Source organism: Mesoplodon bidens (genome assembly GCF_964165515.1).
Source record: "Mesoplodon bidens genome assembly, chromosome: 12".
Classification (NCBI taxonomy): Eukaryota; Metazoa; Chordata; class Mammalia; order Artiodactyla; family Ziphiidae; genus Mesoplodon; species Mesoplodon bidens.
In genome coordinates this window covers 34,585,762-34,611,744 of record NC_138168.1, presented here as the reverse complement: position 1 = coordinate 34,611,744, position 25,983 = coordinate 34,585,762, and positions in this window count along the sequence as shown.

Below are 25,983 nucleotides of genomic sequence, written 5' to 3'. Positions count from 1 at the left end.
TAAATTGGGGATAACAATTATACTTCCCTCCTAAGATTGTGGCACAATTAAGATGATGTGTATATAGCGTTTAGCCCAGTCTCTGGCATTTTGGGATCACCACATCTAAGTCAACTGCTACTATTTTCATAATTATTGTAACATTACAATATTCAAGCTTGGCCCCAGGTTTTTTTATTTAAAATGATCAAAATTTATACAAAAAAGTCTTACAAAATCCTGGCAGATCAAGGATGAGACAACTAGTAGGCAATAATACAGTAATTCATTTACATCATGTCAAAAATGACTGAAAATAAAACTTTATGGAAGAGTATATTTTTATAGAAAATCTTTGCTTCAGAGTTTTCTGATAAATATTCGTTTTGGCCTGAGAACTACATAGTTGATTTCTGTATGAAACTGAATATTTTTTGAAAGTTAGAACTAAATTAGTTGGGTTATTTTTGCATGATGAAAGCGTGAAAACAAAACACCTTTTTTGCTAAAATATTATCTGGTCCTCGTTTCAGCCCAGAGGACTGAAAATACTATGAAATTAAAATTTCAAATGTGGGAAGGAAATTCTATAATATTTGTTAATTCTAGCCCCAAAATGTTCAAAGTTATTTTTGCTTCAAAATCTGGAACTGAACATGCACTTAACAATTTATTTCAATTCATACTGTTAGAAGCTTGCCCTATCTGCAGGTTTGAAGGTGTATTTGAAGTATTTCTCCTTTCTTTAGAGAAAGTTGCATAAAGTGGTAAGAGGAGCAAGTCAAAACGGCTGTCTTTTAACATTGCTAGGGTATGCAGTTGTAAAATTTTTAAGGAATTAATAAATTATCTATATTTTAAACCAGGACATCTAAACACCATGTCATTGGTGTTCAAGGTGCATGAAGTTGTGCATGATCGGTAACATTTTTCAGAAAAAGAACAAAAAGCATCTCATTAGATATCACCCTTAAATAATTGTCTGAGATCAAATAATTTTACCCTGAATTCTCTATAGAACACTAGGATTATAATGGGCTTTATATATCAGGTGGGATAAGGAGTTAATACTGCAAAGGTGTTGGTTGAGAAATGCCACAGACACATATGCCATTACATTCCTGGGTTTGGGGGCTCTGCAGCAGTGACCATTTGGGTTTTCCTATTAAAGGAAAATGTACTTCATATGGCTACATGGGATGGCACCGAGTAATTGTGCTAATGTGGCTTCACTTGCTCTACTTTTCTATTTCCTTGTTTGAGAAGCTTAAATTTCAGTAGAACATGAATTTAGCATATATCTTGCATTTGATTAGATCACATTTTATATATTTTATGCATTTTAATCCAAGTTTGGCTCTGTGAACCTTACCATCTGTCTGGAGTTGTCATTGCATTTTATTTTTAATTTTAATTTACCCCATTATATTTTTGACTAAAAAGTGGTTTTATTTTTGGCAATTTCCTCACCTAGTGTCTTCTCTCCCTCTCATCCAGTTTCCACAATGCATCCAAAGATGACCTTCTAAAACATAAATCTGATCACATTATTCCCAATTTAATCACATTATCTTTATGATAAGTCCAGAATCTTTAATTAGACTCATAAGACCCTGTATCATCTGGACCCTTTGAATATATCTCTGCACCTTCCTCTAGCCATGCTCTCTTTTGCCTCTGAGCCACTGTACATGCTCTTCCCTCTACCTGGAATCATTTCTCCCACACTCTGCCTCAATAGGTCCTATTTCTTCCAAGAATTCTTCACTTACAATCTTACCTTTTCCCCACACTATATACTATAGCCTCCCATCTCATAGATTAAACAAATTGCATAAGGTCATGAAGCACTATGTGTCTGCCACACTAGAATGTAAACTCCAAGAGGAAACAGATACCATCTACCTTATTTACTGTTGGGACTCCCACATCTAGTCTAGGACCCGGGACATGACAGTGGCTCAGTAAGTGTTTATTAAAAGCCTGGATGGATGAGAAAGAAAAGGTACCATAGAAAATACTATACATATATTATTTATGACTTTTACTTATTAAATATGTACAAATTAAAAAATAATCTGTAGGTATAACTGAAATCAAAAGCACTTGTAGACTTTTATTTTAATCTTTTATTCTATAGGAGCAGCAGCTAACTGGAACTGCTATATTTTGTGGGCTAGTGGACGGTAAATGCAATAAAAATTATCTCACATCATAAGATGTTCTTTGTAATTAGACATTGTTATCTGAGTTTCAATTATTTATGATAATGCTTCATTGCACCTAAAATAAATAGCTATAGAGATTTAAAAATCAATACTCCAATTAGAAGCTTACTACACATAAATCTACAAAATTGCACAAGTTTAAGTTTGTGGCCAAAACACCCTATAAAAATGCCTCTAGGAATCAAGAAGTTTATGAGATACAATTCAGACTGCTGCTAAATCCAAAATGAGAACTGCAGTTCCAGTCATAGGTAAGGTCTTTGGAGAACTTTACTATGCAACTCTGCTGATATGTTGAATATGCTGATTATGTTGACAGCTGCCAGCTTTTTCTCTTGATAGAAAACAAAAGGTTGCTTAGCCATGGACCCAAAGAAAAAATAATTATAAATTCTGGAGTTGTTTTTTTTTAATTTTTCATAAGAATTTATTTACTAATTTAGTTTAGTTTAGTTTTTTTTTTTGGTTTTCACTACTCTTTATTTATTTATTTATTAACATCTTTATTGGAGTAAAATTGCCTTACAATGGTGTGTTAGTTTCTGCTTTATAACAAAGTGAATCAGCTATATGTATACATATATCCCCATATCTCTTGGAGCCCCACATTTAGTAATATCACATCTATTGGAATCAGGTGGGGAAACCTATTCTGGATGTGGATGACCTTGTTGATATCATTTCCATCACTGTGCTGCCAGTCCTGTGGGTTCATAGTTTGCAGGACAATACACTAAGCATTAAGGAGTTTATAAATTTAGTAAATATTTACTCATCACATATTTTGTGACACACACTATGTTGGGAATACAGTGATGAATAAGACAGAGAAAAAATTAACAAGTAGATTACAGATTGTTACTGAGGGCTATAAGGGAAACAAAAAAGTGATGGGGGACGGTTACCAAAAGGGAGTAAAGTGGGAACCAAATTTAGTATAGCTGGTCTGGAATGCCTCTTAGAGGAGAAGCAATCAGTGAAAACACTGGGACACACATTCTAGGCAGAGAAAGTGGCGAGTGCAAAGTTTCTGATGTAGAAGAGGGCTTGCTATATTTGAAGATAAGAAAGAAGACTAATGTGACTGGGGAATAGTGTGCATGAGATCAAGCTGGAGAGGTACTCAGATGTCAGATGAGACAGGATTTGCAGGGGTTTGGGTTTTAGTCTAAAAGCAAGGGAAGCCCTAGAAAGGTTTTATGCAAGGAGATAACATAATCTGATTTACATTGCTAAAACTCTCATTCTGGCTACCGTATGGAAAATGGATAATAGAGGAATGAGAAAGAAAGCAGAGAGCCCTTTTAGGTGGTTATTGTTGTAGTCCAGGTGTGATATACGGCAGCAGAGATGATCAAATATATATTTTGGAGACAGAATTGATAGGACTTGTTCAAGGATTGGATGTGAGAGGTGTGGCAAAGAGAAGAATCAAGAATGATTCTCAGATTACCTGATTTAAGCAACTTGGTAGAGAGTGGTCTCAATTATTGCCGACAAGTGAGTCTGGGGAAAGAACAGAATCCCGGATAAAGGAAAGTTCAACATCTCCACACTGGGCATGTTAAGTTTAAAAGACACACACACCTGAAGTCACTTGCTGACTCAAAGACAGCCTTACCATATGGGAGAAACTTGGTAGCTGAAACAAATCAGGGAGTCAGGTAATAACTTCTTTGTGCTTACTTGTGAAAGGTATGTTATTTGCCTACTGGTAGGAGACAGAGACAAGTGCTTTGGATTATTTGTTATGGGAAAATGACATACTAAACTCTAAAATCCCTCATGAACAACATCTGCATTCACAAGACAGAGATCAGGGACTCAGGGTGTTATTGTGACGGTGACATTTTAAGCAATGGCTGCGGAATCCCTCCAAGGTCTCCGACTACACTCTGCTGGCAATAGTCATTAGTGAAAATCAATCTGAAATTCTCTCACTTATTTGCCTCTTTAAAAAATAAACTCCATTTCCTTCCAGTGCTATTCCAAAAAAGAAAAATCTATTGCCTTTTTAAAATCATAGATTTTTAGGAATATGTTTTTAAAAGAGCATCTGGTTTATTTCTCACTGAAAGCTGGTGATAAGAAGTGAGAAACATGGATCAAGTCAGCACCAAACACAGAGACTGTGAATAATTTACTTCATAATTGGCAAAAAAATCTTTTATTCAAGTTATGCGCCACCATTACCTGTTATTAAAAAGCCTTGGTATTCACTGAAGGACAAAATTTGGAGGACTTTCTCTCCCCAAGAATTATATTTCTTACCTAGACATTTCCCACAATAAGAAAGTCAAGGTTATGAGAAAATATCTCTTTTGAGCTATTAATTTAAGTTTTCACCTGGGGTTTTCCCCTTTTTTCTTCCCCTATTAGCCACGAAACAGAGCTCTGTGCTTACTACTTCAGGGTTCAGTGAAAGCAGAATTTGCCTGCCAACTACTTCCTACCTAGTTCACTTTTTTTTTTTAATGAATTTATTTTATTTATTTTTGGCTGTGTTGGGCCTTCATTTCTGTGCGAGGGTTTTCTCTAGTTGTGGTGAGCTGGGGCCACTCTTCATCACGGTGCGCAGGCCTCTCACTGTCGCAGCCTTCTCTTGTTGCGGAGCACAGGCTCAGTAGCTGTGGTGCACGGGCTTAGTTGCTCCGCAGCATGTGGGATTTTCCCAGACCAGGGCTCGAACTCGTGTCCCCTGCATCGGCAGGCGGACTCTCAACCACTGCGCCACCAGGGAAGCCCCCTAGTTCACTTTTAACGCTGAAGCTTAAGTCAGTTTTGCTAAGCATCCTGGAGAGACAGTAGGGTTGGAACCGAGAGAGACTTCTATTGAAATAGGGCGTCCAGATAAAATGCAGGAGACTCAGTTAAATTTGAATGTCAAATAAACAACAAATAATTTTTAGTATATCCCAAATATAGCATGGGATATACTTAAATTTAAAATTATGTGTTATTTATTTGAAATTCAAGTATACCTGAGCATCTTATAATTTTTATTGTTGTTAAACTGGCAACCTTACCCTGAAAAAGACTTAGAGAGGGAGAGACCTCCTCTAACTAAAAACAAAGAGGGGGAAAGCTTGGGACTTTGGCTCTGTTCTAGCAATATATGACTGTACCTGACAGGGAGGTAGGAAGACCTCTAAGGAGAATGGCTGCGTGTAGTGCCTGTGGGACAGAAAATTTGATACGTATTTATAAAATTGATATTTTAATCATTTATAGTGTTCTGATTCTCTATACTTATAATTACTCCCCACCCAAACGAATAGCATGTCATTTCATTGACAATATATTTCTATCACCTTCACACATGAATGACACCTTCACTGGATATAGATCATTTGTATACAAACTTTTATACCTTAAACTCTGAAGATATACTCTATTGTCTTTTTTCATCTAATGCTATGAGCAGGCTTAGTGTAGGTATGACTTTTCTTCCTTTATAAGGAACTTGTTTTGCCTGCCTGGTTATTTTCACAATTAATTCTTTCTCCTTGGAGTTAATGACATTCAACAGAATATGCCAAAATATCCATCTTTTCCAGCCCTGCACAATGACTCTGCTTCCTAGGCCTATTCTGACAAAGATCACTGCTTCTAAAGCACTCCGCCTCCTGCCATCACCTCCACCCTCAGGGACTTGCTCAAAGGTGACTGCTCAATAAATATAACAGTTTGAATCTCTGCCTGTTCCAGCAGCCAGTGTTCTCTGATGCTCTGCTTTCTTGGACTGCCCCACTCCCTGAACATCAATTAACATTAGTTTTCTTTACTTCTCTTGACAATATGACCTCCCTGTGCCAGTGGCAGCCAAGGAACTCTAGGCATACCAGCATGAAAGAGGCCACTAGCTTTTTTTTTTTTTTTTTTTTAGCAGACTTTATTTTTTAGAGCAGTTTTCAGTTCACAGCAAAATTGAACAGAAGGCACAGAGATTTCCCATATCCTCCCTGTTCCTACACATGCACAGCTTCCCCCATCATCAATGTCCCCCATCAGAATGTGCATTTGTTCAATCAGTAAGCCTACATTGACATGTCACTATCACCAAGGTCCGTAGTTTATGTTAAAGTTCACTCTTGGTGTTGTATATCTATGGATTTGGACAAATGTATAATGACATGTATCCCTCATTATAACATGATACAGAGCAGTGTAGCTTCCCTAAAAATCCTCTGTGTTCCACCTATTCATCTCACCCCTACCTCTACCCCTAAAAACCACTGATCTTTTTACTGTCTCCATAGTTTTGCCTTTTCTAGAATGGCATATAGTTAAAATCACATAGTATATAGCTTTTTCAGAGGCTTCTTTCACATAGTGATATGCATTTAAGGTACCTCCAAATCTTTTCATGGTTTGATAGCTCATTTCTATTTAGTGCTGAACAATATTCCATTGTCAGGAAGTATCACAATTTATTTATCCATTCACCTACTGAAGGGCATCTTGGTTGATTCCAAGTTTAGGCAGTTAGACTAAGACTGCTGTAAACATCTGTATGCAGGCTTTGGTGTGGATGCAAGTTTTTAGCTCTTTTGGGTAAATAGCAAGGAGGGAGATTGCTGGATTGTATGGTAAGGATATGCTTAGTTTTGCAAGAAACCGCCAAACTGTCTTCCAAAGTGGCTGTACCCACTAGCAATGCATGAGAGCTCCTTTTATCATCCTCTACAGCATTTGGTATTGTCGGTGTTCTCGATTCAGGTCATTCTAATAAGTGTATAGTGGGCCACTTGCCTTTTATGGTCGCCTGTTACTCCCTAAGTTGTCATAAAAGAGACTATTGATTCAAATCAGCTTGAGGTGGCCAAGAGCACTAATTTTCTCTTCTCAGCAGGAGAGTCCAGTCAGATTACAAGAACAGAAAAGCATTAGGAGTTCCATCTCTAGGTCCTCATCGTAGATTTGTTGATTGAATAAATGAATGAGTTATCGAATGAATGGATGGATGAATGAATAAATGAACTTAGGTAGCACCTAGTTCTGGCCTCAGAAGTCCTTATAATAGATAATCTTTAAGTTTCCTTCCAATTCTATCATTCTCTCCTTACTCAGAGAAATATTATAGGCATTTTGATTGACCTACCAAAGAGATGAGCCACTGCAAAAGCTTGTGCCTCATCACTGAAGCAAAGGTTTTCGCTGAGTTCCACTAAGCCTTTAAGTAATCTCTGTGGAAAGAGCCTGCTCATGCAGGACTCTCAAAACCAGCCCGAACCTACTTCATCAAACACCCAGGTTTGCATATCTTTCCAGAGCCCCAGAAACACACGTGTGGGTTTAGGGTTTTTTGGTTTCATTTTGTTTTTTAGTGGTAAAAGCCTTTCTATGTTGAATAAACTAACAATATCTACTTTCCTCCTTCATAGCCATCTTGATTTTGAGTGTTTCTTCTAAGTCCTGTGGAACTTAACTTGTAGGGTCCTACGGACTGAATGTTTGTGTGACTGCAGAATTCATACATTGAATGTCTAATCCCCAATGTGGTGATATTTGGAGATAGAGCCTTTGGCAGTAATTAGGTCATGAGGGTGAAGCCCTCATGATGGGATTAGTGCCTTTATAAGGAAAGAAAAGAGAGAGCTTGCTTCCTCTCTCTCTGCCATGTGAGGATATAACAAGAAGACAGCCATCTGCAAACCAGGAAGAGAGCTCTCACCAGAATGCTACCATGCTGGCACCATGATATTGGACTTCTCAGTCTCTAGAACTGTGAGAAACAAGTTTCTGTTATTTAAGCCACCCAGTCTATGCTATTTTTGTTATAGCATCCTGACCAAGACTTAGGGCTTCCCTTATATTGTAAGAATATCTCCCTTAGAGTTCAAACTCTAAACTGTGTCCCTGATCCCTGAGGGCTGAGTGGGGCCAGCTTATCCTGCAGAGCCTGGTGTGATGGAAATTGTCCCACTAAAGACTCAGAAAACATAGTGTTCTCCACAGTTACTTCTAGTAGTTCTTTTCTGGATGAAGCAAATCCAGGAAAACTTTCCATTTCCCAAAGAAATGGAAAATACCCGAAAATATGATCCAAAAAGACCTGAGTATGAAATTAGTGGTTAAGTCCTATCTGAAAGTAGCTAGAATTTGGCATCCTTATATCTGGCCACCTGCTTATACTACCTGTTGATGAACTTAATAAACAATACATCACACACAGTAAAGATCATCTACGTCTTTGGTCCTGACTATATCAGAGCTACTTCCCCCTGTCCGCCATTGTTTTTCTAATTGTTGTTCTACAGGAAATAGAGGAACGATTCCCTTGTGGGATGAGCCAGGCCACTTCTGTAGCACTAGCTATATGAGAGAAGTGAAGGGAGAGCAACACAAAATATTTTTTTTAAGAGTTGGAGCCAAGATACTGAGATGCCAGTAAGGAAGGACGGGATAGAGGAACGCTTGCCCATTTCCAAATAGAAACTCCTTTGTTTAGCACATTAGCATATGTGGATGGGTTTTGGTAGTTCGTTTTTTTTTCTTTACTTGTGTAAGAGCTTCTCCTTCTTCTGGGGAGTGGATTAAGGGATAGAGAAAACTGCACTGGTTTCCAACCTTGTCTGCACGTTAGAATCACCAGGGGAGCTTGAAAAACATTGATGACTGTGTCTCCTTCCTTGCCTTCAGCTATTGTGATTTAGCTGGTCTCAGATATGGCCTGGATCTTAGAATTTTTAAATCCCCAAGTCATTTCAGCATACAAACCACTTTGGGAATCACTTCCCTAGTGTTGTTCAGCCAGGGGCCAAGACACATCAAAATCACGTGGGAGAGTTAAAAATATATACATTGCCTGAGTTTCCATCCTAGACCTCCTGAGTCAGAACCCCCCGTTGAAGGGCCAGAGCTCCTCAAGTGACTTCTCTGCAAACAGTAGTGACTATAGACAACAGCAGTCCTCATTAGCATGGCTACTACTTGAATAGATAGACCTTCATAGATGCCTGGAGCGCCTTCTTTACTTCTCTCTAAGAATCCACGCCTCACACCCCCTTTTAAAATTTGAACTGAACATAATTCCTTGCCTTTTTTTTTTTTTTTTCACTTAAAAGTCACAGTGACCTGTTACCTGCTGTCAGTTGTTCTGCCTGGCCTGGTTCTTAACATGCTTCCTGTGCCTGTGCTCTCGCTACAGCTAAACTGAAAGCTCCCTGAGAGCCAAGGCTTCCCTGTGCTTTAGTCTGGATCTCACATCACCCTTCCTCTGGTTTTCAATATAATGTCCTGTAGGTTACAAATCACAATACAGACATCATATGTATATGGAGAGAAATTTGTTCAAGGGGTGTAAATGTAACTGAAAAGTAAAAAAGAAAAAAAAGATATTCATTTGTCCATAATTCTGAACGAAAATATTAAATTGATAAGTGGTTGGCAAATATTTAAGATTTTTGGATCTCTGAACTATATTATGTCTGTATTGTGCTTTGTACTTCACCAATCTATGTGATTGCTATCATAACCTTACTGGGAAGTAGACAAGACCATTTCATAGATGTATAATGATGGGGCCCAGAGGGAAGGTGCCTAGATCTCACCTGACAGCTGGCAGACCCAGGTATAAAACACAATATTCCTGACTTTCAGTCCAGGTAGTTCCCTCCTATTTCCATGATCTCAACTGCCCTCCATTCACCAGTGACTCTTCATCTGCATCTTCAGTCCTTCCCTCTCTCCTAAGATCCACATTTCTAATGACATTTGAAAGAATTCCACCTGCATGTTCTAGCGATAAGTCAAACTCATTAGGCCTCAAAGGGAGACTTCATCAGTTGATCCCATTGCTTTTCTCCCAACTCCTATGTTTCTATATCCCATTTAACAACTTGGCCATTTTTCTCATTTCTCTTTTCCCTTTTTCATTCACTTTTCTTAACTTATCACTTGCAAGACCCCATTCATTCTATTATTGATCTGTTATTGATATGCAGATTTTTAAAATAAATCTTGGTTTAGTATCAGGTATTGAAATATGTTAAATTTCCCTCCTCTCCTAGCATATATACTCACACTTTCAACTTTAGAAAACACTGTCATTAATATATTGATTCCACTGCAAAGTATTTTAAAAAATAGCTAAAAATAATTGCTGAAAAATGATAACACTACCATCAACAATTATAAACACCCAAAAGGGGTCATTCCTTTTAATGACATTCCCTGTTCCCCTGAAAGAAAAATGACAAAAAAAAAAAGTTATTGAATGCAAAATGAAAAAAAAATGCGGCATTCTTGTTTTAACTTTGGATCAAAGACTGGGCATTAAAGTACACTGACCCATGCCAAATATTAATTCTACTGAGAAACTGTATTCTGCCGAACATCAATTCTCTTAAGAATTTTTACTGAATCAACAACTTATGCCTATTATACATATTACCAACACTATTATTTAATTTTATCATAAGAATATTCAAATTCTTTTTTGTTGGCATCCAATACATAGACCAATATTTTTGAAATGAGTAGAATATTTTCACTGCCAACTAGTTTATCAATAGTAAAGGGAAAGCCACATTTGGCTAGCTATTTTGACCTGAGGCCACAGCACTTTTCAGTCAAACTTTGGACACATCACAATTTCCATTTTTCAGTTTGACATTTTTCCCCACCAAAACCATATTTAAAACAAAGAGAAGGGCTTCCCTGGTGGCGCAGTGGTTGAGAGTCCGCCTGCCGATGCAGGGGACACGGGTTCGTGCCCCGGTCTGGGAAGATCCCACATGCTGCGGAGCGGCTGGGCCCGTGAGCCATGGCCGCTGAGCCTGCATGTCCGGAGCCTGTGCTCCGCAACGGGAGAGGCCACAACAGTAAGAGGCCCGCGTACCGCAAAAAAAAAAAAAACAAACAAACAAAAACAAAAACAAAGAGAAAACTGATGTAGAGGAAGGAGGCTACACAATCATAGTTATGACATGCCACTCTTTGGGAATCCAAAAATAGTAAAACTAGCACCACTTGGACTTGTCCATTTGACCATGAATGAAAAATAACCCAAAAAAATAAGCAAGCATATTTTTGTTTACAGAATTCTATTAGTCCCATGAATATTGTTGCCAAGATGGGTGATTTTATACATTTTATTTCGGCACCATGTGGAAAGGTTTTTTTTGTTTGTTTATTTTTTACTCAGGTAGACCGAATTTTTCTTGCTGGCATAATTCTCCCATAGCTTAAACAACTCATTCTTATTGGATTATGTAATAAAATATAATATGCTTAAATGCCGCATTTTTAAAAACATTTTTAATGGAAATTTTCCAATATACACACAAGAATAGAAAATTTTAATGAACCCTCATTTACTCATCATCCTAGTTTCAAAGCATTATCATTATTTTCCAATTTTGTTTCATTTCTACTCCACCCTACTTCCTTTTCTGGAGTTCATTAAAGCAAATCTCAGACATCCTATCATTTTAACTATAAACACTCTAGTATGTATCTCTACCAGTAAAGACACATTTCTTCTAATCTATCGCATCATGGTCCCATATCACAAAAATGACAATAATTTCTTAATATCATCTAATACCCAGTCCATATTGAAATCTCCCTAATTGTCACAGAAATCTGTTCACAGTTGATTTGTTCGAATTGTGACTATAAAATGCTAGGTTTCATACAACCATACATTGCTTTCAATGTTATGTTTCTTAAGTCTTGTCATTTTTTATGAGTGCCCTTCCCCCCTTGGTTTTAATTTTATTGATTTCTTGGGGAAAAAAAAAACAGTTTCACGTTAAATATTTGATTGATTACTTTCTTGTGGTCTCATTTAACTTGTTCCTCTAACTCAAGTGTTCTCAGTGGGGGTGATATATGCCCACAGGGGAGATGTCCAAGGGGCCACAGTGCAAAGGCAGATGTACAGTATATGGAGAGTATTAACATTTTACAGGTGGGACAATTAGAGAAAAAATGCCCCAAAGCTCTCCTTAGTGGGGATATAATGAAAAAAAAGTTAATAAATACTCCTCTAACTCTTAATTCCAATAAAGTTGTAGTGAGATTTAGAGACCTGGATAAATTCAAGTTTAATTTGAAGGGAAAGGAAAAAAATAAGTGATACTGTGTGCATTCTATCACATCCTATTATGAGTCGCATAATATCTAGATTTCCCTTTTTTTTAGTGATGACAAGATTGGGCAGTGGGTTCAGGGGTTTTTAATTATCAACTAGTCCCCAATTAATTTTTCACCTAATGAATTTAGCTTTCATTGGCCAGCAAGACCTACCACCATTATTTCATTAAGGATCAAAAATAACAATTTTCTACTCCTATCTTTGCTTCTGCATTTATTAGCTGGAATTCTTTTCATAACAAAGAACATTCCCACATTGACTATTAGGCTACCTTGGAATATAGTGCATAGAAGAAAGGTAGGTCAAATGCTCAACTCTTTTTCTTTATTTATAAAAATTAAGAGAATGTATTCATGTGCTACTAATGGGTACCAATGAGTTTTGTTTTAATGTTTTTATACATTACGAATTCATGTACTTTAATGTATTTGATATATTTTTCTTTTCCTTCTTGACACTTGCTTTGTCTCAGGCCAGAGGGAAACTCTTCAAGAGGCTTTTGTGTGCTTTAGTCTTTGAATCCTTTTGCACTTTCTAGAATAAGCTTAGTTTGCGTATTGCCTGACCAAGACCTGGAATTACTTGTTTTCCAAGGAGTCCTGGTTCCTTTCCCTAGCCGCTATGGGTGCTTTATATAGATTTTTCATTGTTCCTAGGACTTTTTCTTAAAGAGGTACAAACTATATTCTTTTTCAAAAGATAGAAACAAGCCAGGAGTTCATCACAGTTTTTAGCTAACCTCTTTGATTTTATAACTTTGTGTATTTTCTGTTACTCAGAAAGCTTGATTCCTAATGATAGTAACATAATTTTTCATTAACCCTATCTACCTATTTATCTATCATCTATCATCTGTTTCAAAATAACAAGGTCACTGTTATAATTAACAATAAGTCTAGCAAACGTAGTTGAACATATCTTTGCTGGTCCTCTCAGATTCCCATTAGATTATTTTTTATGATGGATGTGCCCATAAAACACTATCTTAATATCACTTAAAGTGATTATCTTCTTTGTGTAGTTATGATAGCAACATGCTATATGGTTCAATTCATTTTTAGTTTGCTTTCAATTTTTAGGAATTCCTTTTTCCTTTGCTTTTGTTTTTTTACACACATCAAACATTTACATAGTTTCAAACTCAAAGCTATGTGACAAGGTACATTCACAGATGTTGGCTTCTGTCTCTACCCCTTTTATCCTCTTTTTTACCTTGTCTTCCTTTTCTTACACAAAATATAGCATACTAAAAACTGTTCTATATCTTGCATTTCCCTTAACAATTTATCCTGTAGATCACTCCATGTCACTATGTAATGATCTTCCTTGTTTCTTATTTTTACTACTATATCACCATATAGTATCATTGTTTACTCAATCAATTTCTTGTGGACGGGCATGTGGAATGCTTCTAGCCTTTTGTTATTATAAATAATGTCAGAACAAATAGCCTCTGTATATAAGATTTCATATTTTTGCAATGAAACTTCAGGATAAATTCCTAGAAGTAAAATTTCTAGTTCACAGTGTAATACATAGGCAATTGCCAAATTCCCCATAGGTGTTATACTATTTCATCTTCCCACCAATAATGTGTGAGTGCCTGCTTCTCTAAGGCCTCATCGACAGAGTATATTATAAAACTTTTATTATTTTATTCAATCCAATAAGTGAGAAATGATAACTTAGTATAGTTTTAATTTACATACTTTTGTTATAGGATGAGCATCTTTTCATATGTTAAAGGATAATTTGCAATTACTTTTCTGTCAATTTTCTATTCAATATCTTTTGACCATTTTCAATTGAGCTTTTGGACTTTTTCTTCTGTTTATAGGAAGTGTTAAAACTTCTAACCTTAGGTTGGACACAAAGTAGCTCTGGGCAAGTTACCCTCCCTACCTCCAGTAAAAATGATGGCGTCCTTTGGGAATAAACAAACTATTTACCACGTTGAGAAATTGATTGACAATAAAATAAACAATTTCACTTTTATAATTACTTATTTGTAGTTGCAATGGTGTTATGTAATACTCAAATAACTTTATCTACTTTAGTAGTGAATGAAATTGTGCAAATGGAAATCTACATGAAGAATCAATCAGGGAAAAACTGATGATATAAAAATATATTATTTTTTAACCTTCCCCATGGAAGTGAGGGAAGACCATCACTACTCTCATTTCACATCAAACTCTCACATACAGAAGCTAATTTATGAATGTAAATCACTTGGGAAATAGAGTGCAACAGTAATGTAAAATAAGAATGCATTTTTGATTACATGATATAGGAAACACAGGTGTAGGGACTTAAATTAAATAATTCTGTAACCATAATTACAGCTTCCCAAGCACAATGCTGTTTATTAGATAACTCTACTTTTTTGTTATAATAAAGCCAGATTTTCTCTTTTCCCCTCAGGAGGACACAAATTACAAGACTCCTGACCTCCAACCAATTGAATCCATTAGCATAGCTGTGCCCCAAGAGCATACCAAAGAGGACTGAAGCTGAGGAAAAGCTCCATTATGTCAGCTAAGGGGAAGGATCAATGGAAAAGTATAAACCAGACTTCTAGGATAGAACCATTTCAAGCTAAAATGTAAGTGGAAAAGATGAAAATTAACATCTTATGAACCCTAGATACAATGAATTCTAGATTATTTAGTATTTTATTTTCCCACTTGGTTGTGGACTGATCTAAACTAATTTGGTCATACAAATTGTTAGGTTCTTTTTAGTATATCTGGAAAGCCACAGAGAGATCAAAGTAGGTGAAGGGTTAAGGTTAGCTACTTCCCACTAGTTGCTACCAGTTTTATAACAATAGTAACATACACAGATCTTTACTAATAAGAAACAGTCATATAGTCAGCCCAACAAGTTTGACATCCCCATCATCTCTGAAGCTCTGAAAAACCCTTGCATAAAACTTTACCTAAGGCAAGTGCAATACACCTCTAGTAGTAGAATTCAGCTAACCCTCTGTCAGAGTCAGAGGACCAAGAGTCCTCTGACCCAGCAGCACATAAGAAAGCTTAAAGAGAAGCCCACATTGCACTCATAAAGGCATAACCAAGGACCCATGACTTTGACAGTTTGTCCACACAAGGATGGAGAAGTGTCTAAATTATTCCAGAGAATGCATTTATATTGAATAACATTAATTTTATCAATATCATTTATAATACCCATTATTCTAATTAATAAGCCACCAGTATCACCAGTGAAAACCCATTTCTCCTTTAGTCTCTACACAAATTAGCAAAGCCTCTGGTCTTGATGAAAGATAAAGATACTCAGAGTACTTTTATTACTACCTCTGGACAGTAGTCTTCTTTCTGATTAAATACTTGGTAATATCCGTGGTGTAAGATTTTCTGGTTAGATAATTGTTTGCCCTTCGAGAATGGCTTAAACATTATCTCAGACTGTTTATGCTGAACTTTTTACAAGTATATTACAGATGTTACCATGGTTTTATGAGGAAGATACAGTAATGCTTCTTTTCTTCATTTTCCTTTTTATTTTCTCTTTTTAAAGGAAAATTTTAAAATCATCAATTTCAATAGAAATATTTCAATCTTGAGAACAAATCATCAAATTTCATAGTCATACTCTTATCTTGAGAATAAGATGTGCAAGAATTTCAAGGTTTACTTACACAGAAATCTATTGCAATTTCTTGGCAATTGTAATTTCCTCTCATAAGTTTCTGGTGAGTACCAACTGACACAAAAAAAGGCAAGTCTTCAAATACTACTTAAAGTAAGTATTTTTTTAAGTGCACACACAAAAATTCAACCTGTCCTAACTGTCTCAAGCCAGACAATGATCATCTGATTTCTTGAACCCCAGGCATCAGACAGAGCATTATAGGCACAATAGCTCTGAGTAAGTGTGTTTATATGTGCTGAGATCAAGAGGGGATGGAGGCATGAAGAGGGCAAGAGAAGCCTTAGGAAATTCTGCTCTAGGCTTTGCCTGAGAAGATTTCATTCCTTCTATTAGTTTTTCTGCTCAACTGCCCTTCAAGTTGGGCTGAGGATTTTTAAAGTGCAGGACAGTTGTTAAGGGACAAATACTAAAGTGTTGTGTGGGAATAACCAGTTGAAGTTGACCAAGATTATAAAGTAATTGGCAAAGCTATTTGCTTCTACGCAGAGCATTTAAGTGTTAGAATATCATGGCACTACAAAAGAATTACCTAAAATGAGGTAATATGCTGTATTGTACTGTATGGGCTATAAGCAATTATGGAGGGATATACTTTCTTCACTTGTATTAATAAGGCTGAGCAGAATATAAAGAAACAAAAGCCTGGAATATATTACAACTCCTGAGGCAAATTGAAAGAAATTATGAAAGAATTCATTGTATTATTGAAACAAGGCAAAATGAAATGCATTGTGACAACATGATATAAATCACAGGATAATATCACATCTTAATAACCAATGCTGAACAGAAGAGAGACTTCTGTGTTGATTTACTGTGTAGAAAATGTGACATGACAGAAGACCCTTCACCAGCCAAATCTTTACATACTAGTACTGTCAGTTATGCTTTCCTTTCAAATATATAACTGAGAAGTCATCCAGAGCAGAATGGACATGGGACGAACAAAGTGTGGTCAGTGATTCTTCTTACCTGCCCCATTCCACCAAGTTAATGCTCTGATCCTCTACTAGCCTGAAATAAAATCCCAATGCCAGTTTTTTATTCAGCAATATAAACCTACAGCTAATTATTATGTGCCAAAACAAGGCTGCAGAAAGTATAATCTATTAGCAATAACTTGTGTCTAACAATATAATTGCATCTGGAATAATGAAATGTTCATTTTAGTATCAAAATTAATAATGTCATATCAATGCCATTAATAATTAAGGATTCTTTTTATAACATCACATCATTAATAACAACTCATTATGAATAATTCTATTAATATGAACAATAATAATATCATACTGTCTTTCTATACAATTTTGCAAGGATAATGAAAATGCTGTACACATATTGGACTAGACCCTGCTGTGTCCGAGGAAAGCAGTTCTGGAAATATATTATACCTGTAGATCAATAAAGTATCTTTTTGTTTTCCTAGATAGTAATTTGTAAGTGCAAAAAATTCATCATTAAATACTCAGAATACATATGAAAATTCTGTTTAAAATTGTCCATTTCTGTGTTTACAAGGAATAGAGGATGGGATTAGGGGTAAGTTCTTAGTTTAATGCATGTAATATTACCTAACTTAAAAAAAATAATTCACCTACCTGTCTTCTCAGGGAACCAAATCTCAGTTATTCAACACAGGTATTTTTTTTATTTATCCAAGTATCCTCTATCTCCACAATGTATTATAACATATCAAGGTATCTCTAAGTCAGGTATAAGCAAATTATAGCCTGCAGGCTAAATCTGGTCCATAGTCTGTCTTTTGTACATAAACTTTTTTTTTTTTTTTTTTTTGTGGTACGCGGGCCTCTCACTATTGTGGCCACTCCTGTTGCGGAGCACAGGCTCTGGACACGCAGGATCAGCGGCCATGGCTCACGGGCCTAGCCACTCCGTGGCATGTGGGATCTTCCCACACCGGGGCACGAACCCGTGTCCCCTGCATCGGCAGGCAGACTCTCAACCACTGCGCCACCAGGGAAGCCCTGTACATAAACTTTTAATGGAACATAATCAGTTGTTTGGATATTATCTGTGACTCCTTTTACCCAATAACAGCAGAGCTAAGTAGTAGCAACAGAGACCACCTGGCCCACAAAGCTGAAATACTTACTCTCTGGCCCTTTACAGAAAAAGTGTGTTGATCTCTTCTCTAGATGATAGGAAGGAACTAATTTTGACATTTCCAAAACATAGATAAGAAAAATAAAAAGGGAGAAGAAAATCAATAACATATCTTTAAAAACACTCATGTTCATATTTTAGATTTCCCAATGTTAGAATAGTAAACTATAGCTGCATTATTCATTGTTATTTGTTGTTAATGGAATGAATATAAATGTATAATCTAAGGTCAATGCTGGGAACAGAGATGAACTTCAATAAAAGCTGTTGAAGCAATGAAAGAGTACAAGTTTGGGACTTCCCTGGTAGCGCAGTGGTTAAGAATCTGCCTGCCAATGCAGGGGACATGGGTTCGATTCCTGCTCTGGGAAGATCCCACATGCCACGGAGCAACTAAGCCCGTGAGCCACGGCTACTGAGCCTGCGCTCTAGAGCCCGTGAGCCACAACTACTTAGGCCCGCGCGCACTGCGACGAAGAGTAGCCCCTGTTCGCCGCATCTAGAGAAGGGCTGTGCACAGCAACAAAGACCCAACGCAACCAATAAGTAAATAAATTAATTAAAAAAAAAAGAGTACAAGTTTTATTTTAGGATTAGAAAGCATATATCTTGAAATAATGATTTATTCTTGTCATTATTTACTTACCAATATGTTTTTATTGCTTTCCATCCACATTAACACTTGTGAATAAAAGATAATATCAAGATATTTTCTACATCCAGGTTTTTAAAAAAATTTTTTTAAATGAAATGAAAAACTTCAAACATAAACAGAAGTTGACAGAAAAGTTAAATAAGTCCCCATATGCCCTCTCCCAGCCTTCAGCAATTTTCAGCTCATGGCCTACCTCATTTCATCTACACTGCAATCTCTGTCTCTAATATTATTTTGAAACAAATTATATCATTTAATCTTTAAACATTTCAATAAATACCCCGAAAAACTAAAGACTTTAACTTAACTATAATGTCATCATTATTCCTAAAATTAACAATAATTCCTTAATCTTATATCTAGATTGTGTTCAAATTTCCAATCATCTCATAAATTACCTCTGTCTTTTTTTTAAACAGTTTTTAGAATTTAAATCAGGATCAATTAATATCTACAAATTTTTGCATCCAGTTTGGGGATGTACAAGGAATGTCCTTATCTTGCTTTTTATTTAGATATTTTTTAGCATATATGGGGATATGGGGGGGGTGGCGGATAATAATAGTATAGCTCATAAGCCCTCGAGAGGGTGAGGAGCAGGAAAAAGCAGGTATGGCATGATCAAGTGTACTGTACCTCACAGTCACTCCAAACATTCAGGCCTGCAGTAGGACAATCCAGGTAAATGTACTGTTACTAAAGACCTTAAAGCCATCCCCCATTGGTGTCTTTAGCTGGTGCCAGGTAACAAAGAGGAGTTATCAAAACAGGTTCTGTGGTACCTGGGGTTCTACTTCCTGGACTCATTCCTTCCCCTCGTCTCAAATTCATGTGAGATGGAAACTAGGCCCTCAGACCTTCCACAAAGCAGTCAGGAACGGGAACAGGCCAAAATAGCCATGTAACTGAGAAGTACAACTACCTCAAAAAGAAAGCAGCATATTAAAGGGGACAGTGTACAGCATTTGAAGCAGAATTGTTGAAAGAGATAGACCAAAAATATAAAAGAAACATCAAAAATCTACTTAAAATGAGAGAATGTATGAGCAATCCGAAGCAAAACCAAGACATGACTAAAAACAAAAAAGAATGAAGTGAAAAAATATGAACAAGATAATAGCTATGAAAAGATATAAAGAACCTCTATCAGATATAGAACAAAAGAGTCAGTTGTAAGACCAAATTGAAGAAGTCTCTCAGAAGGCAGCAGGGAAGGATAAAGACATAGAAATACAAAGGAAAACATAAAAGAATAAAAGTAGAATTATCAGAGGAGATATTTTAAAAATGAATCACAGGGTTTCCCTGGTGGCGCAGTGGTTGAGGGTCTGCCTGCCGATGCAGGGGACACGGGTTCGTGCCCGGTCCGGGAGGATCCCACATGCTGCGGAGCGGCTGGGCCCGTGAGCCATGGCCGCTGAGCCTGCGCGTCCGGAGCCTGTGCTCCGCAACGGGACAGGCCACAACAGTGAGAGGCCTGCGTACCGCAAAAAAAAAAATAAAAAATAAAATAAAAAATAAAAATGAATCACAATAAATTTTCCACAATAGAGTTGAATGAATGACCTCAAGTACAGTGGGTTCATATTGGTAATCATGAGGAGTAAGGAAGCAACGTCATACCTGGACACATTATATTAACATAAAGAACATTAAAGAAACACAGAAAAAAAATTTAAATCTCCCAGAGAGAAAGAGCAAATTACCCAAGGAAAATGAACCAGAATGTCATCAACTCTATTAAGCAACACTGGATACAAAAATAATGATATTGGGTCTTCCCTGGTGGCTCAGTGGTTGAGAGTCCGCCTGCCGATGCAGGGGACACGGGTTCGTGCCCCAGTCTGGGAGGATCCCACATGCCACAGAGCGGCTGGGCCCGTGAGCCATGGCTGCTGAGCCTGCGCGTCCGGAGCCTGTGCTCCACAATGGGAGAGGCCACAGTGGTGAGAGGCCCGCGTACCGCAAAAAAAAAAAAAAAAAAAAAAAACCATGAAATCATATTTTTACAGTATTAATAGAAAAGAAACTTTGAACTTAGGTTTTATATACAGCCAAAAGTCAATGAAGATTGTCTCTGGTAAAAACCAACCAAACAAACAAGACTTCACAGTTTTAGCATTGAGTGCAAAGACTAATGTAAAAAACACTAATGTGGTAAGAACTCAAAAGAAGAAAAAAAATCCAGGACAGTACTTCTAGATGTATGGAAACTAAGGATAATCAAATGCCTTGTGACAATATATTGTTATCTTAAAAAAAAAAAAAAAAAGCCTAAACAGAAGAAAAGGAAAGACCACAGTGACTCCACAGCAACCAGGATCAATTTCAAGAAATTATCAAGATCTTTGTGGATGTAGTAGTGAAGGAAGACCAATGGGACAGGACAGCATACCCAAGTAAATATCTGATCTGGGAGAATAAATATATGTTGGCACATTTAAGAAATTAGTAAGAGTAAGTAAACATGTATAAGTCCCAAATTAAGAGAAACCACTGTAAAAACAAAATCAATATATAACTTTAAAAATAGCTAAATAAAAATTTAATGCACATAAAGGAAAGTTTATAAATGAAAATACATTTGAAAGTTTGCCCATGAAAGGGAATGGGAAATGGGGACAAAAGGAGTGAATGAATGAATGAAGCAAGAAGGAGTTTTGTATGAACCAATGTCAGTAGGACCCATAGATAACTGTGATTAATTCCACTCTCTGCACCTAAAGTCCAAACAAAATACACAAATGAATAAAACAAATAGAAAGAATTGCCATGTGTTTCTTTTCTTTAAAATTTAAAGCAGGTGTTCTCTAAAACTCAGCTTCCCTAAAGTACTTGTGTTGGTTTTCATTTGCAGTATATGAATATCTAGAACAATAAGTCCTCTGAATATAAATTAAACAGTTTGTGACCCTATGAAAGTTTGATGAGTGAATGCTAAGAAAAACATAAAAAACAAAACTAACCTGTTCTCTACCTGAAGAAAATGAACTGAGCGATTCTCAGTAGTTTATGATAATGAATAATGCTTAAAAACACAGCCAGTTTCTATATGAGATTGACTTTTATTGCTTGAGCTAAAGGACACTGACATTTTGCTTCCATAAAACACATTATATAGGGTTTTTCAAGAACCTGAGAGGTTTTGCTTTACTATTACAAATCCAGGGAAAGAAACTGAGTGTGTGATATCTCTGTAGGTGAATGCTTTCAGGATATTGTCTTTTTACTGGGGACTGAAGGATCCTGAATTCTAATCATGGTGGTGCTGAGAAAGTCCTTTTAATTTTGCCCCAGAGAAAATATTTTCCTGTGTAAAACAAAGATCCTGGCATAGTTTGAGCCTAGTTTATATTCAGCGGGGAGGACTGAAGGTTTTCAAACAGAAGAATGACTTTAACAGAGCTGGACGTTGTAAATATTACAAAATCCATAGTCAAATGAATTTTTCTTCATGACAATTTTACCAAAATATCTTACTTGCAATAGATATGAGTCTCAGAAATGAAGATCAAAAAATATTCTGTTCTTGGGCTTCCCTGGTGGCGCAGTGGTTTAGAGTCCGCCTGCCGATGCAGGGGACAGGGGTTCGTGCCCCGGTCCGGGAAGATCCCACATGCCGCGGAGCAGCTGGGCCCGTGAGCCATGGCCACTGAGCCTGCGCGTCCGGAGCCTGTGCTCCGCAATGGGAGAGGCCACAGCAGTGAGAGGCCCGCGTACCGCAAAAAGAAAAAAAAAAAAAAAAAAATTCTGTTCTAAATTTACACAAAATTAAATCATTTATACTTTACTTAGCACAATTATTTATATTATATTAACATAACATAAATATGTTGTATTAACAAATACCATGTTATCTAACAAAACAATAACATTTGCAATTTGTACAATGATGTTTCTAAGGGATCAGCATGCATTAAAGCACAAGTTACAAAATCAGCCTCTGATAAACTCTCCGAGCCAAGGTATTCATCAACAAAAAATACTAGGAGTGATCTCACAATAATATTATGAGGTTTAAATAATAAAATGATAAAAATAATCTATGCAAAGCCCTTAGCACAGGACTTGGTACAGTGGGAGGGCTAAATGCCAGCTATCAACACTGTTAGTGCAGGGTCAGCCTGGGAGAACAAAATCTGGGAGCTTTCCTTGGTACTCATCCGAATGGTTACAGAAAATTCCAAGAGACTAATGTGGTTGAAGTTCGAAATATGTTTCAAATTAGTTTGAGATAACCACTGATGATAGAAAATCATAATCTGTACAAAAAGATGCATGAGATAGGATTAAATGGGAAGGTAGATGAATTATAACAATTTCTTTCTATTTACTTAAGTATTTCCATTTTATTCTATCAAATGTATCTGGAATGTTGACAGAAATTTCCTAGTTCTCAGTGGTGGCATCCGCAAAATGGCTGATAGCACTGCACTTCTTACAGCTTCTATTGCCTGAATTGAAACAAGAAGTCTTGGGGCTTCCCTGGTGGCGCAGTGGTTGAGAGTCCGCCTGCCGATGCAGGCGACACGGGTTCGTGCCCTGGTCCGGGAAGATCCCACATGCCGCGGAGCGGCTGGGCCCGTGAGCCATGGCCGCTGGGCCTGTGCGTCCGGAGCCTGTGCTCCGCAACGGGAGAGGCCACAACAGTGAGAGGCCCACATACCGCAAAAAAAAAAAAAAAAAAAAAAAAGAAGTCTTAAATTTTTAATACATTTGCATAGGTTTATGTATTTTTTCAAAGGACAATTTTAGAACATTAACTTGAAATATTTAAATATAAAAGCTGATAAAGGCAGTTTGACTATTTCAGAATTTTTATACAGATAAAAATTAAAACTTTGTTTTCTGGTAGGAAAAAAATAGAAAGATAATCTTTTTTTTTTTAGAGTTCCATCAAATAGGAAGGAAATGAGCTTTCATTGTTTAAGAATAAAATGCTCACAAGAAAGGGGAAATACTTGTTTCTACTGGATATTCAACCTGTACAAATATACATTTAAATAGCTACTTTCCCTGGTATCCAGTCCTTGAAATATCCATTTAAATAGCCTTTGGCTATGACTACCTGGATTTTAAAATAGTTCTGTTTTCAGTGTCAAACATTTGATGTCCATTTGCTACACTTAAAAAAAAAAGGTTGGGCAATGTTGTGTCTTTTGAGATACAGTAACATGACAGAAAGTGACAAATGGGGGAATGTGTCACAATGAAGCATGATATATTATAGCAGAGTGATATGCTGATACTCAAAGAATCCATAATATGCATCTTTCTTTTTATTTGCTGCTACAGCAGAGGAGATTATTCTTGTAGATTAAGGGACTATTGTCACATTTTAGGTAACAAAGTAAATATATTTCCCCACATTAATATTTCTCTGTAAGACTGGCATGTGCTTTTTCTGTACTTCCTTTCTATTAATTTCAGAGTAGCAGGAGATGCATTTATAAATAGAATTCTATTCCTTATGCCTGATATATCCAGTGGTAATACAATATTCTGAGTTTGAATTCTAAGTCATTAAGAAGAAAAGATTGATGCCAACAATGGACGAAGTGTGACTGAAAAAGAAGAATATGTCTAAATACAGTAGTATTTTGATAATCTCAAACAGGATCCCTTATAGAAAAATACAACAATGCACAAAAATCCCTAATTTTAAACAGAAAATTGTCTAGATCATTCAAATACATTTTAAACAAAAATTGTATTGTCTTTTAATGTGTCCATTGTAGATTTAATGGATCTCATATGTTGTTATTTTTTCCAAGTAATAGCAACCAGTAATATCTGTAACATTCAGCAAGGATGGCTTAACATAGGCTTTTTAATCTACAACTAAGAACTCTTGGATTTTTTTTTTTCTAGAGAGGTGTGCATGTCGCCTAGTTTCTCAGAAAATCACTGAGGTACTTTTTGAAATCAAAGCAAACTAAAATCTGGGTTATCAGACATTAGTGATCATGATATATATAAATGCTAAAATAGTAATGCATGGTGAATACAAATGCAATATTAATGTAAGTTGAAAAGAGGCAGCAAAGATTTTTTTTTCTTTCCATCATAACTCTTTCTTTTTTCTTTATTTCTTTCATGCTTTCCTCTTATTTATCATCAGAAAGGGAAACCCACTGGCCAATTAGCACAGTACCATCTCAAAAACATTAGAGTGTGGCTTAAAATCAAAGTCTGTTTTATATACAAAACAGTTATACAAGGGAATTTAAATAATCATCCTGAGGGAATTTGCTACTAAGTATTATTGGATACAACTCTACCAGACATGGTGATTCATATATGTGAAGTTGATTCTTTTTTTTCTTACCTATTTATATCAACCCCTATTAAGGTAGTTTATTACAATAGAATAGCATATAAACTTTATTTTAACAGGTCAGGAAATACAAATAACTCATTCATGAAGCAATCACATGAGTTATTCCATTTCTCCTCACATGTAAAAATTAGTAATAGAAGAGCCCTTAACTCTCTTCTGCACAGATTACCTGTGTAACTCATACTCATAATTAAACATTTTTAATACTTCTCTGAGGCATAGGAATATCAGTCTAAAATAAAAATTCTTTGGTATTATGAGCATTGTTGTAAGTGTGAAACAACTTTTTGCACGTGATAAATAAGATTTTTAAAAATTCCAAATGAAATGTTTGACATTTAGTAAGGAGAATATTTAGTCATAGAAAATACTTCTTTTTTGAGGTGAAATGCCATTCTTCTCCATTAGCAGAGTGTAAAACATTAACTATACAGAATGTTAGTTTTTGCAGAGAGGAAAGGCACTTGATTTTATATGTTATCTTAGAGATGACTCTTTTCCTAGCAAAAGTCTATTGACCACACTTTCCCTTAGATACAAAATCAAAACTATTTCAGAATTATTGAAAACTTGGGGATAGATATACTTAATGAATGGTGAAGATTGTGAATCATTGTATCACATTACAAAAACGAAGGTTCAAAATATTCTAACAATTATTATCTTCCAGGATATAATTCTTATATAGAAATGTATAATTTGTTTCAGAGAATGTTAATGTTCCCAGTTATATAAGAAGTTAAATTGTTACAGCTTTATTTTGTAACCATAAATATCTTATTTTAAAAACATAACAAAGCTTTTAATGTTTGGTGGAACATTATGATCATCATCATAAATATTTGCATTTCCATAGACACACTATGTCTGA